Genomic DNA, 19,976 nt, shown 5'->3' with positions numbered 1-19,976 from the left:
TTCAAACTAGGAAAGGCCATGCTGCACAGCCTGCCTCCAAGCGGGCCGCTCAGAGGTCAGGGTTTCCCACTTGTAGAGGTCCACTCCTAAGGCCTTCACATCCCTCTTGCAGATGTTCTTGTATCGCAGCTGTGGTCTACCTGTAGGGTGCTTTCCTTGCACAAGTTCTCCATAGAGAACAGGAGGGCAGGAGGTCTGGTCTAGAGGGTAGAGCCTCCATTTGCCTGAAGATTATCATCCACAAGGTCGCCAGTTCAAGGCCACCGGCACCGTGCGACCTTGAAGCAGCTGGCAAGCTGCAGCTGAGCTGTTCCATCTGCTCGGAGCGTGGGAGGATGGAGGCTAGAATGTTAAGCCAGATCGGAGTGTAACAGCTTGAATGTGGTGGTTCTTGAAAGAGAGAACCTTCTTTCAATTTGTAAAAATCCCTGCGTGGATTTAATAAGCCTGCCTGTGTAAACCGCCTTGAATAAAGTCTTGAATAAAGACCAAGAAAGGCGGTATATAAATACTGTATATTATTATTATTATTATTATAGAGGAGATCCTTTGGGATCCAGCCATCATCCATTCTCACAACATGACCAAGCCAACGCAGGCGTCTCTGTTTCAGCAGTGCATACATGCATGTTACACAAGCAGTCCCTGTTATTGCTATCTCTTGGCGGGCACGCAAAGTAATCTTCAAGAAGTTCTGAAGTGAATGCTTGGAGTCCCATGGAATTCTTGGCTCTCCTCTGACTGTGAGAGAACGCCTTATTTAGCACGCTGTCAGTTTGCCAGAGGAGACACATGTACATTTAAGCACAGTTATGCCCAGTGGGGAAACTTACGGTGACTCCAGTGAATTAAGGCGGCACCTCTGAGTGAGTTGCAACACAAAATGTTGCAGCCACAGGATGACTCTGCATTCACATGGCAGCATGGGCTGTCATTGTGGGCAACTCTATGAACTGGAATAGCCTGTCCAGAAGGCAGACTGACGCTGTCCCCTCAGGAGGTGGATTCGTGGAGGGCACTGCCACCCGCTGCCCACATCCGGTTCTTCATTAACAGCCACCTAACCAGCAGCAGTACACAGCTGGCTACTCTGTTCTTCTCCTGTATTCACTCCCATCTGAAAAGGAAGAGGACGGAGCAGAAGAATGGGTTGCAAGGGGAGGAGAGAAGTGGCCTGGAGTGTCTCATCCCTAGACCACCATTATCCACTCCTTCACACTTCCTCTTCCACACTGTCCTCTTCCTTTGCAAATGGCAGTAGGTGCAGGAGAGAATGGAGAAGATCACCACACACTATCATCACGTTAAGCAGGTGCAGAGGGTGCCAAAAAGGAGGAGTAGGGCGGCAAGCAGGCCATCAGTGAAGTGGCAGTGGTCAAAAGGCACAGGTCAAGTGGGCATCTGATATCCCACTTCGGATTCCAGAAGCTTTTTGGCTGCCTCTGTCTATGAATTCCATGCATACCCAGGGGTGGATCCAGTGTTTTGTGTTTGGGGGGGGGGGGCATGAGCACTACCTTAACTCCAGAGCCCAGGTCAACCAGGCAGGTTGACCTGGGCTTCTGGTTGAACTTGTGGTCTCCATGGTTGAGGTTTGCTGGGTGGGTAGACCTGGGCTCCTGTCTGAATTTGGAGCCCAGATCAACCTATTAGTTAGACCTGGGCTTCCATTCCAACTCTGCCCTTTGGAGCCATCTCTTCCAGGTGGATAGACCTGGGTTCCCGATTGAACTTTGGCCTCTGTGGCCAAGGTTTGCTGGGCGGGTAGACCTGTCAGGTAGAGCTGGATTCTCATTCTGACTGCCTTCTGGAGTGGCCTCTTCCAGCCTGGTAGACCTGGGGTCCTGGCCTTGCTTGGGCTGCTCCCCATCCTGGCTGGTGCCCTTCCCTGCTGGCGCCACAGTTGGGGGGGCATGCACCCATGGCCCCCCCTTGGATCCACCCCAGGCACATCTCACAGGATCTTCTGCAAGCAAGCTGCATGAAATGGCCTTCAGTGTGCTATGTCTTCATAGCGCACATCCCCTGGCTTCAAAATATTGCATCCCCCTCCCCAAACGCGCTTTAAAGTTCTGTGCTTTTCATATTTCTGTAAAATATACAATAATAATTCTACCTTGCTTTTCACCATAGAACCAACATCATTTTTTTGTATACAGCAACATGCTTCAGCAGTCAAGATCGTAGCCATGCCATCAAATCAAACGGAGAGGGGATAAGAAAGAGTTGCATTGGAGTTTTCAGGGGAAATGGGATCTATCTGGAAACCTTGTGCACAGCTATGCCCAACATATGCAGCTACCTACTAAATCCCCCTTTATAAAGACAACTCTATACCCTTCTTGTTATCACCTTTCAGCACTGCAGTACGTGCAATTTACTGTGGCATCATAACCAAGCACAGAAACTCACGACAAACCATAGGTTTTATGGTCCATAGGCAACATTTCCCACCAAGCTAAGCGTTCTGCCCTATATATTTCTTTTCACTTGAAAGCGTTCCCCTCTTTTGCATGATATCACCATAAAATGGGAGAGAACAAAAGCCGCAGAGATCCATGGAAAGAAGAAAAAGAAAAGAATACTGGGTTTAATTTAACCATTATGCAAATGAACCACTGGCCTTCTGCTCCTTCTTTTCAGGTATTCTTTCTTTGCTTGGTTGTTGACAAAGAAAACTCCTTTCTCGGCTAGGAGATCATTATGTTCTAGGAACACACATGTTTCATTGACAACACCAATGCCTCTTACATAACCAGTCACCCTTAGCTCATGCATTCTTAACAGCTTGATTGGATGGCGGTATCAGCTAACAATAGGACCCAGCCTCGCACACATGTGGAAAGCAACCGGGGGGGAGGGGCTTTGCTTGGAGCGGTACTGAATCAGTGTTACAGTGCAGCATCAGATAAGAAAATGCCACCTACGTAACTATCGCAACAGAGATCTTTTCATTCTCTCGCCGGCTGACTTCCAAGCAGGGAGTTGGGGTGCACCAAAATGCAGGTTGCTATCAAATTGCAGCCATTGTTGAGGCATCAGTGCTCCCGTAACAAAGGCATTGCTGTTGCATGCAATAAATGAGACCAGATAAGGTAACATTATATGAGCGGCCTGCTCCACCATGTTGCGGACTCCAGCACAGCACTCCTTTTTATGGGAACAAACCGCTTAGCCGACAAAAGCGAATGGCTTCAGTGCAGCCATTCTGCCTCAAGCTTATTGCTTGTTCATCAGCCTCCCCCTCACTCCTTGGCATTGATGAGGTTTCTGTTATAGCTAACATTCCAGGATGGGGTTTCCTTTGGTCTTCATCTCTAATTTCTGGAAAAAGAAAAAGAAAAAGAAATCATTCTTTCGGGTTAATCTGTGCCATGCAATGGTGTACCAAGGTCATTTGGCTTCCAGGGCACATAAATTAAAATCAGAACCCACTTCCTGTTATTTGATCAAAAACAAGAAGTGGTTTCTGGTATGATTTTTCCAGGCTTCAGGAGTCCTGCAGAAGCCTCTGCAGGGCTCCCCACATCCCCAAGAGAAAGGAGCTGGCTCAGGTAAGTGAAAATCACCCCCGATCAGTCCAGGCAGCTGCTACTTTTGCTCCACCCCACACACACTTACCTTGCTTCTCCAACTCCTGCGGAGAACCAAGGGCATAGGGTGTAACAGCACACTCACGGGGCAACGTGGGAATATCCCTGGTGGCCCCTCCAACCCGTTCCTCCAAGCGCTGTCACCTTGGCTCTCACAAGATTTTCTGATTTGGATGCTGCCATCTTGAATTTCATGCAATCTCGTGAGATATGGGTGCCGCCATCATGGATCTCATGAGATGTTGTAAGATGGTGGCACCTGGTTGAGCCAGCAAGAAGAGGCTGTGGGGGCGTCATGACCCAGGTAAGTTTGGGAGCAACTGGCCTAAGGCAAAATCACATGTTCCATTAAATGCAAGGGGTGGCCTATTTGCTTTTAGAGTCTTTTTTTAAAAATACAAGTACCATTCATGGGGGGAACCAAAATGGGTGAAACTGCAGGGAGGTAGGAAAGATTTAATACTTTGCCCAGCTGTGGTTCCAACCTTGATTGGTCCTGCAAGTGATATTCTAAGGAGGAAAAAAAAACAACTTCAAATGGCTTTCAATGGAATTTTGTGTCCTTCCTTAAAATAGCACAGAGGGGAGACAACTGGGATTAGAGCCACAACAGGGATAACATGTTAAATTCCCCCAACCCTCCTTCCTGCTGCAATTTTGCACATTTTGGGCAACTCTGGTATGCTGTTTACATAAAATAAACACAAAATAAAGGACCGCATTGCATGTTTGCTGTAACATTTAGTTTGGCCCTGTGCTTTGGCTGTTACCTACCTGAGAAGTCTTTCTTAATAGTACTGAAGCTGTTCAGCTGGAAGGTTCATTTCTACAACTACAAGGCTGGAAGGGGCCAGAGTATAACATGCTTGCCCTGGGGAAGGATCTTTCAGATGATAAACCCCTACAGATTAACTTGTTAACTTGCCTCTCTCTCTCTCTCTCTCTCACTCTCTCATTTGTTCTCATTTCTATTGTAAAAAAAGCCAGCTCAGAAAATGATGATACCTTTGTGCAGTGAAATTGTGCATATGCGCACTGACCTTTTGGGATTACACACACTGAATATTAAGCAAACCTCTGGAATTATCCAGGTCACCGCTTCAAATGCTATTTTGTGTTTATGAATGCATGCGCATCATCACAATATTGTGCATAAACAAAGGTCAGAGGCTCCCACAATGCTGTTTCCTGACGATTGCTTCAGGAAATGCACATCACATGAGCAACAACTTCAAATTATGCTCGGGCTTCAGAGTCATGCTGAGCCTATCTACAGGACTGCAGGTGCTTGTTCACCTGCCTCCCAATAATTGCATCAGTCACCTTTTCTCCTCTCAGACGAAATTTTAACTCAGTCCTCCCTTGCAGCAGCTTGTCAGTCAATGCCATACGGTTGTTTTAGGCAAAGACAAAATTTCCAGGCTGGTTCTGTTTCATGTTTTTCCCTCCTAAAGGCTGATCGGTCGTCTTGCTGGATTCTGTTCCATGCAACTTCTGTTATTGGGAAGAGGAGCAAATAGAAAGTCTGAGAGATGCAGAACTGTTTCAACAACTCCTTAACCTTGGGAAACAGGACACCAAATGCTGAATTTGAAGCATTCACATGGTATCAGGCTGCCTTTTAAAACATCTGTTCTCGGGTGTTTGAAATAGGGAGCTTGAGGACAATTTTGTACTTTTACTAACATATAAATAAAGCACATGTTTTGTTTCAGAGTTGTAAACGCAGCCCTACAACTCTGCAAAGAACCAAGCTATGATCCGTGACGGGCTGAAAAACCTGACACAGAGCTCCTCCAGTCTGGTAAAATAGCTGGCACAGACTGAAGGAGATCCATTACAGGGCACAAGTATCCCCTTCCCCTGAGGGGAGACTGGTGGCTGCTGTGGTGTCCAAAGGATGCAGTGGTAGCCATTTTGGCATGCTGCTGCTCCTCTGGACATAGGATTGGGCTGCCCTATATGTATTTTAACCATGATGGTATAAGTCACCATTTTCAAGATCTCAGCAGGGATTTGCTCAGGTCACTAAACTTGACTTGCGAGTCACTAATCCTGCAACACAAATCACAAGTCATAGTGCTTGGCCATTGTGACTTGACGAGCAAAATTCCAAGTCTTTTGTGTCATAAGTCAAAGTCATTTTGAGACGTGAGTTTCAAGTCCTTGAGCCTAATGGGCACAATCCTAACCAGGTCTACTCAGAAGTAAGTCCTATTTTGTTCAATGGGGCTTACTCTCAGGAAAGTGTGGTTAGGATTGGAGCCAATTTCACAGAAAAAAGGAGATGGCAAAGAAAAAAAGTAAGCAAGTGCACACACATGATAGGGACTCGTCAATTTCGAGTCCGTGGTCAATTTTTGAGTCACTGCCCATTAATTGCAAGTTGAGCGCAAGTCAGTGATGGTTGCAACTTGGGTGTGAGTCTTCGAGGGTAGTGACTTAAATGCAACTCCGAGTCAAGTCCCCATCAATAGATCTCAGCTATGATGCATGATGGTTTCCTCCTTTTTCTCTGATAAAATCAGTTATCCCAATTGCTTCCTTTTTTCAGATCTATCCTAGTTCCTTTCTATTAGGAAAGAGCAGAAACAGTACAGTATTATTTTATCTTCCTTCCACTGCAAGCCATCTGGGAGGAGGATGTGTTTGGGCTGCCATTCTTGTTGTTCAGAGACCTAGCCTACCATCTGTCTCTACTTTATGGCAGAGTTGGTCCTCACAATCTCAGGGCTTCCTGAAGACAGGGGTTCCAATCCCTCAGCAATACAAACACTACTCAGTGCAATCTAGGCATTGAATTAGGTTGCGACTCTGCACCCAGGTCTCAATCAGATTACATTAACTTGATTCTGCAGACAAAAGTGAGGATTCTGATCTGTGTGGTTTGTGGAATGAAGCCACAGAGATAAAAACTGGAGGTGTTTAATTTGTTCACATGGGTAACTAGGTTCATTTCTGGATGCCGTTGAGTTTCCAGTATTCATAAATGATGATCATTTTCATAAATGATGGGAAAACCGTGTTTGGTGGGTTGATCCACAAAATGTAAGTAAAGGATATTGGGTTGGAGTCATAGTTTTCACTCTGTAAATGGAAGGAGCTTCCATTCACCAGCACATGAAAAGGGTCCTTCTGTGAGCACAATTCTGTGAACAGAGTGAAAACTTTGGATTCAACACACTCTAAAGAATTTGTATAGTGCTTTTAGAGCAGGGTTTCTCCAAACTTTTTGGCCAGAGGGCTGCATCAAATATCTGGTGTGGTGCTGAGGGCCAAAAAAAATTGTAAATATAAAATTTAAATAAATAAATTAGAGATGGAACTTAGATGAGTGAATAAATGAATCAATGGGCTCATTCATTCAACCTCTCTGGCCCTCGGAACACCCTCCAGACACAATCAGAGCACAGTTCTGGTCAAATTCAGTTGAGTGGACCAGAGGCTTTCAGGGGACAAAAGGCTGGCCACGGGCCGGAAAGAGGCTTGCTGTGGGCCACATCTGGCCCCCAGGCCAGGGTTTGGAGACCCCTGTTTTAGAGCACAAAGCACTTTATGTATCTGACCTTGTTCATTGGATACCCAGGCTTCTCTCCAGAACTCATTAAATAGAACTATCCTGGTTCTATAGTCTATATCAGGGGTGTCGAAAGTCTTTGGCAGGAGGGCCACATCATCTCTCTGACACAGTGTCGGGGGCCGGGGAAAAAAAGAATTAATTTACATTTAAAATTTGAATAATTTGACATAAGTTTACATAAATGAATATATTAAGGATGAAGGTCTTGCAATAGCTCAAGGCCTATAAAAGGCCTTGCACAAAGCAAGGCTGGCCTTTCCTTTGCTGCCGCTACTGCATCACAGATGTGAAACAACAAGCAGTGGAGGGAGTCCTCAACCCACAGCTGACGCAAGAGGTCTAACAGTCGCCCTGACGCTGAGAGCAGTTGCGTCGGGCCAATATGGGCTCCAACAGATCTCCGGGGGGCCAGAGGCTCATTGGAGACTGGGGGCTCCCTGAGGGCCGCATTGAGAGGCCTCAAGGGCCGCAAGTGGCCCCAGGGCTGGGGTCTGAGCACCCCTGGTCTATATAATTATTCCAGGTTTTGCATGATAGAACTGAGAACTATATAGTTCTGAGAGCTACATAGTCAGTAGCATAGCTAGAGGGGGTGCAAAGCACTAAGGGCGCAATCCTAACCCACTTTCCAGCACAGACATAAGGGTAATGCAGCTTCAAGGTAAGGGAAAAAACATTGCCATACCTTGAGGAGGCCACCATGACTGCTCCCCAACTGCAGGATGCAGCACATGCCCCACTAGCACAGCTATGCCAGTGCTGGAAAGTGGGTTAGGATTGCGCTCTAAAGTTGTGCAGGGAGCTTCACCATGCATGCAAGCAGTCCCTCCCCTTCAGAGCCATTCCAGGCAGGGGAAGCTAAATGGAGGCTTTCACTCTGAATGGCTCTGAAGGGGGAGGGGGTCGCTTGCACGCAGTGGTGAGTCTCCCTGCAAAACTTAGCACTTTGCACCCCTCTAGCTATGCTACTGACTATGTAGCTCTCAGAACTATATAGTTCTCAGTTCTATCATTTGGACTGAGATATGGACTGCATATCTATCTGCACTTGGAACATTTCATACCTTAGGGTCCCCTCCCTTCATTTTTGTAATGAAAGATGTTGTAACAAAATTACGTGGACCAGTAATCCAATTACCTCCATAAGATCCTTTAAAGCAGTTGCTGTATACGCTGTATACACTACTGAATAAACATGCAGCTTTCACGCAACACCGCATGGGGAAAAATTCATTTGTAATTAAAAAGGGTGGTTTCTGTGCTTACCTACTCACACCATAATTGCCCATTTAATGTTATCGCAAGCCTTCATGTGAGATCGCTTGATAACCCAGTTACTCGCTGTGGCAGAAAGGGTGTGGTGTGCAATCCCACAAGATTTCAAAATGCATCTTTGTTTGCTTTGTACAATCCTAACTACGTGATTGCTCTGCTTTGTGGTGGACTCTGACGCGCACTTTTGAATGTACATCCCATGGGAAATGTTAAATCTTTTCATCGGCTTCGTATAGAAGAACGTGCTTTGGAACTTGTTAAAAAAAACTGAACTGAAACCACAAGAACGATGACTGCATGGGATAGCCTCCAGGGATACCTGTTTGGTGTTTGCAACATAGTGGCCTGCCCCATTTCATCCAGTGGTAGATAACATTCTAGTTTAATCAAGATTTCCAGGACTTAATAAATAATGGTGGTGGTGATCATGATAACGCTTTGTAAAGCGTTTCACATACATTATCCTGCTCTAATCCTTACCACAGCCCTGTAAAATGGGCTAGTATTGTTCCATATTGCAGATGGGGAGACTGAGGCTAGAAGAGATTAGCTTGCCTCAGGCCATCTAGCAGGTGCATAGCACACACAAGTTTCATCCTAGGGGACTCCCTTACTTGTGTATCAGTTTACATCAGTTGTCTAAAACTCCTCATATGAACCATACATTTTCTCCCCATTTGTTTTAAAGAGAACTTCTTAGGATCAATATTTTCCATGCTCTGTTGCAATCTGCCATCCTTTGCTGCCCTATTCCTCCCCCTCCCCCCCATCTGCCTCCCTCCCACCCCCTGCGCTGACTTACTGGCACCAGCGGACATTCCCGACCCATTGGCACACAGACCCATCTGCTCACCACCTGCAGCAAGAGCCAGACCATAATGCATGGAGTGTTGCTTTTTGTGACAGCCATAAAGAGCCCTACAAGGGTTCTGGCAGCATAAGGCCTGAATAGGACTGGGCCACAGTCCTTACATTGTTTCACATCATTGTATCCTTTTAATACTGTTTAAAAGGTGTTTTCAATGCTTTAGATATGCCAGGTTCTCATAAGACAAAAAGTAGGTTGCAGCAGCTCTGGGATTGCAGGAATCTATCTAGATTCTGTTCCAATTAATTTTCAAAGCTAGGAGATGCCAGATTCTGGCCTGTAAATTTTTATTCCATCTCCTGCACTGTTCTCTTTGCACTGTTCTCAATAATGTTCCACTTTCTGAGGCAGACTCTCATTTAACTGCAAACATTTCCAGGCTGGTGACTTTCACTATTTTGACGCCCTACTTTACATTACAGGAGAGGAAAATCAACCTGTTATTCATTGCGCCAAGCAAGGAGGAATGCTTGAAGAAAGTGAATTTGTGTCGTTGTTATTTTGATTATAACAAGCCTAAAGCAATGCCCTGCACTATGGCATTATACATTTTCAGGGTTGGAAAGGTCACTCACAATTAACTCTAGTTCTAATAATTAGGCACTATTGAGTGCAGCAGTTTCAAACCATGTAAACACTTAATTAACAGGGATTGGTGTTTTCCTGATTGCCTTTATTTATATAGCACCTTTCTGAATGGACTCAAAGTGGTTTTCATAGACAGTCTGAACACAAATCCATTTTTCAGTGAGATTTCATTCCATGAGAGAATCCTGTAGAACCTCCATTTCTCCAGATGTTCCCCTTCAAAGGGCAATCATCCTGGCTGCTGGTTCATAAACTTTGCAACTCTTTCCAGACTCTTGCAGGCACTTACAGCCAAACTTCAGTCCAACTCAGTTGCAGACCTACCATTAGGTCTGATGGGGTAAATGCCCCAGGGGCGAGCCTCTAGGACCTTATGGTAGCCTCTCTGAGGCTCCCAACTGGGTCGGAAACCTCAGAAAGGCTTCCCTTACACAGGCTAAGGTCACGCAAGGCTCCATGAGCCTCATGACAGCCCACGGGGGGCACCATCATGGACCTTTGCCCTGGGTCCAGGGCTGGGGAGGTCCGTCGCTGGTCCAACTTCTCAAGGATGTTAACCAGGTCTTGTTTTGTTTGGTCAGCTGACTCCTTCAAACACCATTCGTTTATACACACATCAGCAGCTCCACCTTCAGACCACACCTCCTGCCCTTTAAGATTTTCCCCCAATCATTCTTTTCTTTTTAAAACCATTCTTTAAAAAAAAAATTCTTTTGAGCCCAAACCTAAGCAAATTCCCATGCTGCAGTGCAGCAGAGCCAGTGCAGCCTCCACTGCACCCAGCAAGGAACTGTGACTGCAAGAGGTCTCCTCAACGTAAGGGGACTTTTGTCCCCTTATCCCCATTTAAGCTCCAGAAACCTCTATGAGGCTACTTGAATCTGCACCAGTTCTATAGCTAGAACAGATCTGGACTGCCCCATGTTGGGCTCTCAGGCTTAGGACGTGGTATAGGATATGGTGGAGGCCGCCATCCCCGCCCATCTGGAACTAATCCATCTGCCCTGCTCCCACCCTGTTAAAGCCCTCACCAACCCCGTTCAACCCTCCCCCTGCCCTCCCGCCATCCAATGGGGTGCCTACCTGCTCCAGCGGGCACTGGCCTCTGGTTGGTGGCAAGATATCAGCGCAGGCCTTTCCACTGGTGAAATGGTCTCCATGCTGACACAGTGTACCTTATGGCAGGGGTGCCCAAACCCCGGCCCTGGGGCCACATGCGGCCCTCGAGGTCTCTCAATGCGGCCCTCAGGGAGCCCCCAGACACCAATTAGCCTCTGGCCCTCCAGAGATTTGTTGGAGCCCACTCTGGCCCAACGCAACTGATCTCAGCGTGAGAGTGACTGTTTGACCTCTTGCGTGAGCTGTGGGATGAGGACTCCCTCCACTACTTGCTGTTTCACGTCTGTGATGCAGTAGTGGCAGCAAAGGAAAGGCCAGCCTTGCTTTGTGCGAGGCCTTTTATAGGCCTTGAGCTATCGCAAGACCTTCATTCATTCATAGAAGTTCATCTTTAATATAGTCATTTATGTAAACTTATGTAAATTTATTCAAATTTTAAATGTAAATTAATTCTTCTTTTCCCCCGGCCCCTGACACTGTGTCAGAGAGCTGATGTGGCCCTCCTGCCAAAAATTTTGGACACCCCTGCCTTATGGCATACTTGTGACAATGCACATTCTTGTCCCACTGGTGGAGACTGGCATAGGATTGGGCTGCCCATTAGTGAATAATAAAACAATAATACAATAGCTGAACAAAATATCAAATGTAACAAGAAAACATAATGGAAGAGAGAGATAATAAAAAACAAATATATAATCAGTAAAGATATAGACATAACCATATATATATAATAAACATTCTTTTAAAAATATCACTTATTTTAAGAGATTATGAAACCTGTATTTTATTAAAGCCCTTCAGCTGTGAAATGGAAATATTGAAAATTGTTTTTCTGCTGCTGTTCTTTGGTCTTTTATCTTAAAAATGCCACAGGGGAAGCTGCAGAAAACTGTGCATAGAAAACCATTAGCAGTCCCAAGGAGCCAAACTGCGGAGAGGAAACATAAAACATTGTATATAGTCTTGGTGATATATTGTATTCATCTTTTGAACATTTATTGCATGCTTGTGATATAGGACAGTCCCACCTGGGATGAGTGGAAAGTAGATATCCCTGAGCTATCAGCATGAAAGAATCTTCCTGGAGGGATTTTCTGGTGTTTGTGTTCATGGGCTTATCTGTTACCAGAGCTATAAATTATTTAAGCTAAACCATTTCTAAAGAAGGCATATGACATCTAAAATAAAGGATGCCAAATATAATGGAGTAGTGCCTTCCTCTAATCTCCAAAACCATCATGTGATGCTCTGTTTTTAAGCATTTTTCAAAAGTATTTTAAGCATTTAGTGTGGCAGAATCCACCTGAGTGGATAATGAATAATAGGTATTCATAGGTCTCTTGCATGAAAATACCCTAAGCTTGCAGCAGTGGTTCCCAAACTGTGAGCTGTGGCTCCCCAGGGAGCCACAGACACTAACCAGGGAAGCCACGGAATCCTCTCGAAAAACCCACCTCCCTATACAATGTATTGGATTATAGCCCTAATTGGGAGCCCTGGCCAATGGCCCAGCAGATGAAGGGCACCACCAGTCAAAAACATTTGGGAACCACTGGCATACAGAATTAAAGTTATAACACTGTAGTTTGGGACACTGACAAAGTCAGTAAGACATTGACAAGGAAGTGCCAATGGTCCATTACACCAACACTGATGTATGACCTTGCTTTGAGTCATTATGCTGGCCTGACAACTCACCTAAGTACTTGTGTTTTGGCACAGCAACTTTTAAGAATAAACTATGCATCTTGTTTTCAGAGGTTCCAATTATACTTTCAATATACTTTCAATATATCTTCAATATATAAGATTATACTTTCAATATACTTTCAATATACTTTCAATATATAAGAGGTTCCAATTATACTTTCAATATACTTGCAATATATCTAGGGGCCCAATCCTATCCAACTTTCCAGTGCCAATGCAGCTGTAATGCAGCCCCAGGTAAGACAACAAACATTGCCTACCTTGAGGAAGACTTCATAAGTGCCTCCCCATCTCAGGGTGCAGTGCACACCCTCTTGGCATGGCCACATCAGTGCTGGAAAGTGCAATGGGATTGGGCCCTAAGGTGCAATCCTCTGCATGCTGACCTGGAAATAAAAATTATGGAACTCATTGGGACTTCTTCCGAGTAGACATGCCTAGACTTGTATGGTATGGCTACAGACCTATGTACATTTTTTTGAGGGTAAACTCCATTCAGCTTAGCATAGCAGCTTAGTCCATAGCAGTGATTCCCAAACTTTTTTGACTGGTGGTTCCCTTGATAGACTGGGCTGCGGCTCCCCATTAGAGCTACAAACATATACATTAAATAGGGCAGTGGGTTTTTCCCAAAGATTTCATGGCTCCCCTCAGTGGTTTCCATGGCTCACAGGGGAACCACTGGGCTGCACTTTGATTTTTTTGAGGAAATAGTGCACTAGGCTCTCTATCATAGCATCTACAACCCTTAGGCTGCCATCCTATGCACACTTACCCTGGGAATAAGTCCCCATAAACTCAGTGGGACTTACTTCTGAGTAGACCTGCTTAGGATTGCACTGTTGTAGAATTTACTGAACCGAGTATTACGCAAATATTCTTTAGATGAGCAGGGAAAAGACTGTACAGTGTTCTGTTAAATTAATCTGTTAAGGGTGAGTTGTTATTAATAGCGGTACTTTCCCATTTCATTGCATAAACGGTCCTTGCAGTGAACAGATGCACTGGTTAAATAATTGCATGCCATGTTCTGATGCTGTGCAGGGCAAAAGGAGGCAATTGGTCACACAAAATTTCCCTTTTATGAGTATGCCCCACTAGGATACTGCTTAGATAGCTGTTATCAGAGGTTTAAAAAAAACAAAAACTGTAACCCACAGGATCAAAAGGATGGATACTCCGTAGTGAACTAATTAAAAAAAGGTGCATTGAAGCTTGCATAACTCACTGTAGCAGAAAGGGTCGGGCAGATGCCTGCAAGCAAGGGACGACAGAATGCCAAGCTGTGAAAATAATTCAATCCTCCTTCTCCAAAGGATCAGATTGTAAAGCTCTAAGCAGGACAAACCATTGGGATTGTCAGTGTTTCCTTAATCCCCAAGACTGCACTGAACTAAGGAACTTTAGAGGAATCTGCCTTTCCCACTTCCTGCTCAAGTCAAAATTTAGACCTTCAGATTAGTCTTTAAATTTCCAAGACATCCATATATTCACTCCCCAGGCCATGAGTCGATACTGAAAATAAATGGGACTAAATGGCCTTTGACCTGACCTAGCAGGACCTTTTATGTGTGTCCTTAAGGTCTCACTGAGGGTGGCATTTGTATAAGCAATTTCTACAGGTGCTGTAACAGCATTTCATATTCATTTTGAATTTAACGCTTTAGAATTTGACCTCTGAAATGTTGAACAGTTTCAGGTTTCACAGTTGCAGTTTGTCTTGGAAGGAATGTTTCTTTTTAAACCTTAAAATTACTGTCTGGTGATTCCTTGGTCGCTCCCTCCACCAGTGCTAGCAGAGACCAAGAGGTGCCAAGATGATTGCACGTGCTGTGACTACACCCTGTAGTGTAGCTGCAGGAGGGGTAGCGTGGTAAGGCACCACAATACACCGTGTAAGCATTGCGAAGACCAGAAGTGGGTTGCAATCACATTTTTGAACAGTTCTGATCAACGGGGAGACCTGAAGAGGGGGCTGTGAGCACCCCACATCTTCCAGAGGGCCAAAGCTCTCCTCTGTAAGTATAATAAAGCCCTTTTGTCCCTGGCAGAGTGTGATTGTAGAGGTTTCGTCACCACCATCACCACTACCCTGCAAGAACTTACAGTGGCTCAAACTCTACCAGTTTGGGAACTGCTCACCTAGATGGCCTGAGCTAGAATGGCCTGACTCAGAATAAGGCAATTTCATATATTTTCTGTAGCAAGATCAGTGTTGATCTAGAAGAAAATTAAGATGTCATTTCTGGAATCTTTGTGATCAGAAGGTAATGAGACACTTAAAGCATGTTAGCAGCTTACAAGTCATTCTGTGAAAACCATTTTGCAAACTCCTGGGGCTTAGGAGAAAACAGAGATATCAGAAGTGTCAGTGAAATACCTTTTGATGTCAATGCAAACCATAGATCAGGAAAACAATGATGAGGAGAGAGAGAGAAAAAGGAGTTAGGAGAATGCTAAATAATGAAAAAAAAGCATGATCAAAGGCAGTGCTCAAAAATAAGTCCTTGGGGTGAAAACCTGCAAGAGAAAGCTATTTGAAGAAAACAAACAGATGTTATCCTCTAAACAGCTGGTCAGATGTGGCTTTGACAGAAAAGAAGGACCATTTTTGCCCTAAGACATGTTCTAAATGACAGCCTTTGCATTTTGATAGGCGGGGATGCAGTGAAAGCTAAATATGAAGCAGTTATTATGACTGTGTTGTATCTTCTTAAAGATCACCGTTTAGCAAAGTCCTGATGGAACTATCCATTCATAAGGTCCCATGCCCTTCACATCTATTGATTCTTCTAGAAATATCCTCCTCATACCACACTATTTTTGTGAGTTCCATTCTCTTTCTAAGTACCCCAAAAACAAGTTGAGCACACTATTCCAGAAACCAAATGGTAGGGTAACTGAGGGCAAAATTAGACATGATGCTAGGAAATTGTGATTGTTAGAGATGTGATAGAGGTGTGTGGTTTGATCACTATCTGTGGCATATCTGTTGGTGGCCTTGCTTCCACATCAGTGGGTCTGTCATTGCTCCATCACACATGGACCTAGGCTGATGTATCTTGAGGATCAGATTGAGCTGTCAGAAAATGATTTTCTTTGAGAAACCACAAACGTCAAGAGCATTCACTCCTTCCCAGTGATACAATCCTGATCAAATCATGGTGCCCTGGCTGCTATTCCATTTTTTTTTCTTTAAACCAGGGGTGTCCAAAGTTTTTGGCAGGAGGGCCACATCATCTCTCTGACACCGTGTCGGGGGCCGAATTAATTTACATTTCAAATTTGAATAAATTTACATTAAAGAATATATTAAAGATGAACTTATATGAATGAATGAAGGTCTTGCAGTAGTTCAAGGCCTATAAAAGGCCTTGCACAAAGCAAGGCTAGCCTTTCCTTTCCTGCTGCTACTGCATCACAGACGTGAAACAACAAGCAGTGGAGGGAGCCCTCATCCCACAGCTCACTCGAGAGGCCAAACAGTTGCCCTCACGCTGAGAGCAGTCGCATCGGGCCAGTGTGGGCTCCAACAAATCTCTGGAGGGCCAGAGGCTCATTGGAGGCTAGGGGCTCCCTGAGGGCCACATAGAGAGGCCTTGAGGGCCGCAAGTGGCCCCCAGGCCGGGGTTTGGGCACCCCTGCTTTAAACCATGGGAAATCTGATCATGGACCACCAATATTATGACTAGTTTGAACAAGGCCCCATTCCCCCATTCTGGCTGTGATTTGATAGAGCGTCATTTTAAAAAGTGGGTCCCAGTGCTAAAATGTTTGGGAACCACTGCCTCAGTGCATTGTGGTGTTCCTGGGTCCTCAAGATGAGTGGACGAAAAAGAATAAATAAATGAATGCAGTCCTAGATCCAATGTAAATAGAATAAAATGATTTTTTAAAAAGTGAACAACAAAGAAAACCAGAACTGAGAACAAAGTTTTTTCTCTCAGACTGATGGCATCAAAGGGGAGAAAAGCATAAATCATTCCTACGCTAATTAACCAAGGAGGATTCATATGGCTAGCATTTTAAACCTTGAAAGAAAGAGCACCTGGAATCCTTATAGGAAAAAGCTCTTATAGGAAAATATTTTTTCTCAAGAGGTCCCACAAGTATTGCTGCAAAAGTACTGATGCATAAACAGCACAGCATGAGACAATTAAAAATAAGATTAAAAAGAGAATTAAATTTAAAAGGCATCATTCCTTTGAAACTGTTCTTGCTGAACATCCTCTGTGTCTCTTCTATATTTCTCCCAACAGGTTATTTGTCTTATTTATCAATCTTGCTCTGTCTCCCAGAAGATCACATCTCTGCCCTTGATGTAAAGAACGGCAAACAACTACAGAGCCCTTTCATGAATCAAAAGGGAAATGGAACATTGCTATCCAGTTGTCATTGGGTTTTGATCTTTTTTGGTTACCCTCCTCTTATAACAAGGCATGAATTAATGGAAATAAACATATCTATAAAGGAGCACTAAAAGAAGCACATCACAAAGACGACAACGAAAATCTTATGCTTTTCACCAACAGTATAAAGTCGTTTTGAAAAGAGGGATCCAGGCACCAACCTTAGTATCACCAAATATTAATCAACCCCCTGGACTGGAAATGTTTCTGATAAATTCATAAGTAAAGAGGAAAGAACCAGAGATGACACAAGAAGTTAAAAAGGGGATTTGATTTAGGGTTTAATCCTATCCAACATTCCAGTGTTGATGCAGCCGCAATACAATCACAAGGTAAGGGAACTAAGATTTCCTTATCTTGAGGAGGCCTCTATGACTGCCCCCCATGGCTGCATCTGTGCTAGAAAGCTGGATAGGATTGGACCCTTGATTATTTAAAAGTTAGGGCCAAGCAGCAAATTATGCTAAATCAGAGCTTCCCAAACTTTATAGCACCGGGACCCACTTTTAAAAACAACCATCTATTGCAAGCCAATAGACACACACACATATAGCTCTAGAAAGAAAGATTTTTTTATTAATTAATAAATTATTAATAAATGATAAAAGGGGTCCTGTGCTCCCAAGGGTGCTAGAGACCTTACATATAGTGCCTAGACATTTGCTAGACTCTCCTTAGAAATGGAGTTCAAGGACTTTTCCCTTTACAGTCATTCCAAGATACCTGGAAGGTTGAACTGGAGAGCAAGATGTGCAGTTAGGAACTTCCAGGCCAGGCAAAAGACTGGGTTCACATATGATCTGTGGCATGCCAATTACTAGAAAAAAATCAGAAAATGTGACGTTTTAATTTGGCAGTATGAAGATTACATCACACCACAGGTTAGTATTCCAGCTAAAGATTTCCTCTGCAAACCAGGCACGGGTGCTTGCAAAGGTTGGTTGGTTGGTTGGATTCAAAAACTTTTCCCAACCCAGCAAAAATTCAGCTTGCAACCCAAATGCATAACATGGCCTGATGCATTTTAATTTTATTTGTAAATAGCATGCAAGGGAAAGCTATGAAATATGGTAAACTATGGGGTGTAGTTTTGATCCCATAGTTTTGATCACCCCCTTTGCTATTGCCATCTTGGGGCATCCTCTCAGATATCCCCCCCTGCAGTCTGGCACCTGGTGCCAGGGCCCCGCCCCCGGCTATCTTCTTCTTATGCCACTGGCTGAGGGTTTTGTCTAATGCAAAACTGTTTATGTGTAATGAGCCCACTATTCTCTAAAAGCCAGTGTTGTCTGCAGACCAAAAGTGGGTCTCTAGGATCTGAAGCAAAGGTCTTCCCCAGTCCTGCTCCTTGACACGAAATGAATCTGGAACTATCTGTGTGCTCTATTACCACTTCTTCTGTATTTGATGTGATGGCCTCCTAATGACCTGATGTTTCCTCCATTCTATCCAGGGACAGACTGTGAGTTCAAACAAACATGCAGCAACCCAGTGAGCTTGTTACATTCTCAGCACAGTGATGAGGAGACAAAGGGACATGCAGGAACCTAAGGCTCAGCCTGGGTTAAGATTTTTTCCCCAGGAGAGTTAGAAGCCCAGAGTCTGAGAATACTTGGCATGTTGAAATATCACTATCAGCTAAATTTGTACACTTTCTAAAGAAGCAATTTGTGATAGCTCAGGCTGGGCTAAATAGCCTAAATTTCCCTTAATTATTCACCTCTCGTGCTCTGTATAAAGAAAGAAACATTACCCATATCAAATCTATTTGTAAATTATATCTCTCTCTAAGAGAGCAATTAAGAAGCCTCTGTTGACTCGCTAGGTGTAGCCAGGAGGTCTTAGACTGTATTTCCTTATATTCCTTCTTGTAAGTGGGCCCAATATATACATACCCCACCCATGGTGATTTTTGCAAAACCATTCTGAAAACGTCATGCACAGGTTTGTGCAATGCTATCCTAGGCTTTCATCAAATATGCCACCCATGTGTGTGCTGCATGAATCTTGCTGTCTTCAGGGCATTGTGCATTGAAAGTTACAGGAAACCGATCTATCGCACAGGGGATGAATATTAATATACTACTTGACAGCAAATAAGTTCACAAAGAGATTGAGAGCCCAATCCTATCCACACTGCCATGGGAGTAAGCCAGCCCCATTGACTACCATGGGATTTACTTCTGAGAAGGCGTGGATAGGATTGGGCTCTAAGAAAGTTAAATAAATAAATGATCTCCTGTCCCAAATGAGATCACAATCTAAAAAGATGCAGAAAAAACACCATGAAACAGCCATGGGAAAAATGCTATGCTGTGGTGAAGGACAATTACTCACCCCCTGCTATATATAAGAGGAACTCCACTTTTAAAAGTGTCTCTCTCCTCACTTCTGATCTGCCAACCTTGCTAGGTTCCTCACAGTTGCAATATGGCAGAACTTAAGAACATAAGAAGAGTCCTGCTGGATCAGGCCAAAGGCCCATCTAGTCCAGCTTTTTACATCTCATCAGAGCACACAAGACAAGATGCATCCTGGTGCCACTCCCTTGCGCCCGGCGTTCTTAGGTAACCTATTTCTAAAACCCATGAGGCTGCACATAACACATGACAACTTGTAACCCGTGATGGACTTTTCTTCTAGAAATCTGTCCAAACCCCTTTTAAAGGCATCTAGGCTAGACATCATCCCCATATCCTGTGGCAGGGAGTCCTACAGACTACAAACTGGGTTAAAAAAATTTTTTTGTCTGTTTTAACTCTCCCAGCACTCATTTATAGTAGATGTCCCCTGGTTCTGGTGTCATATGAGAGGAAAATAAACATATCTAC

This window comes from Tiliqua scincoides, chromosome 7 (assembly GCF_035046505.1).
Source record: "Tiliqua scincoides isolate rTilSci1 chromosome 7, rTilSci1.hap2, whole genome shotgun sequence".
NCBI classification, from domain to species: domain Eukaryota; kingdom Metazoa; phylum Chordata; class Lepidosauria; order Squamata; family Scincidae; genus Tiliqua; species Tiliqua scincoides.
Note: the sequence above shows the minus strand (reverse complement) of the source record.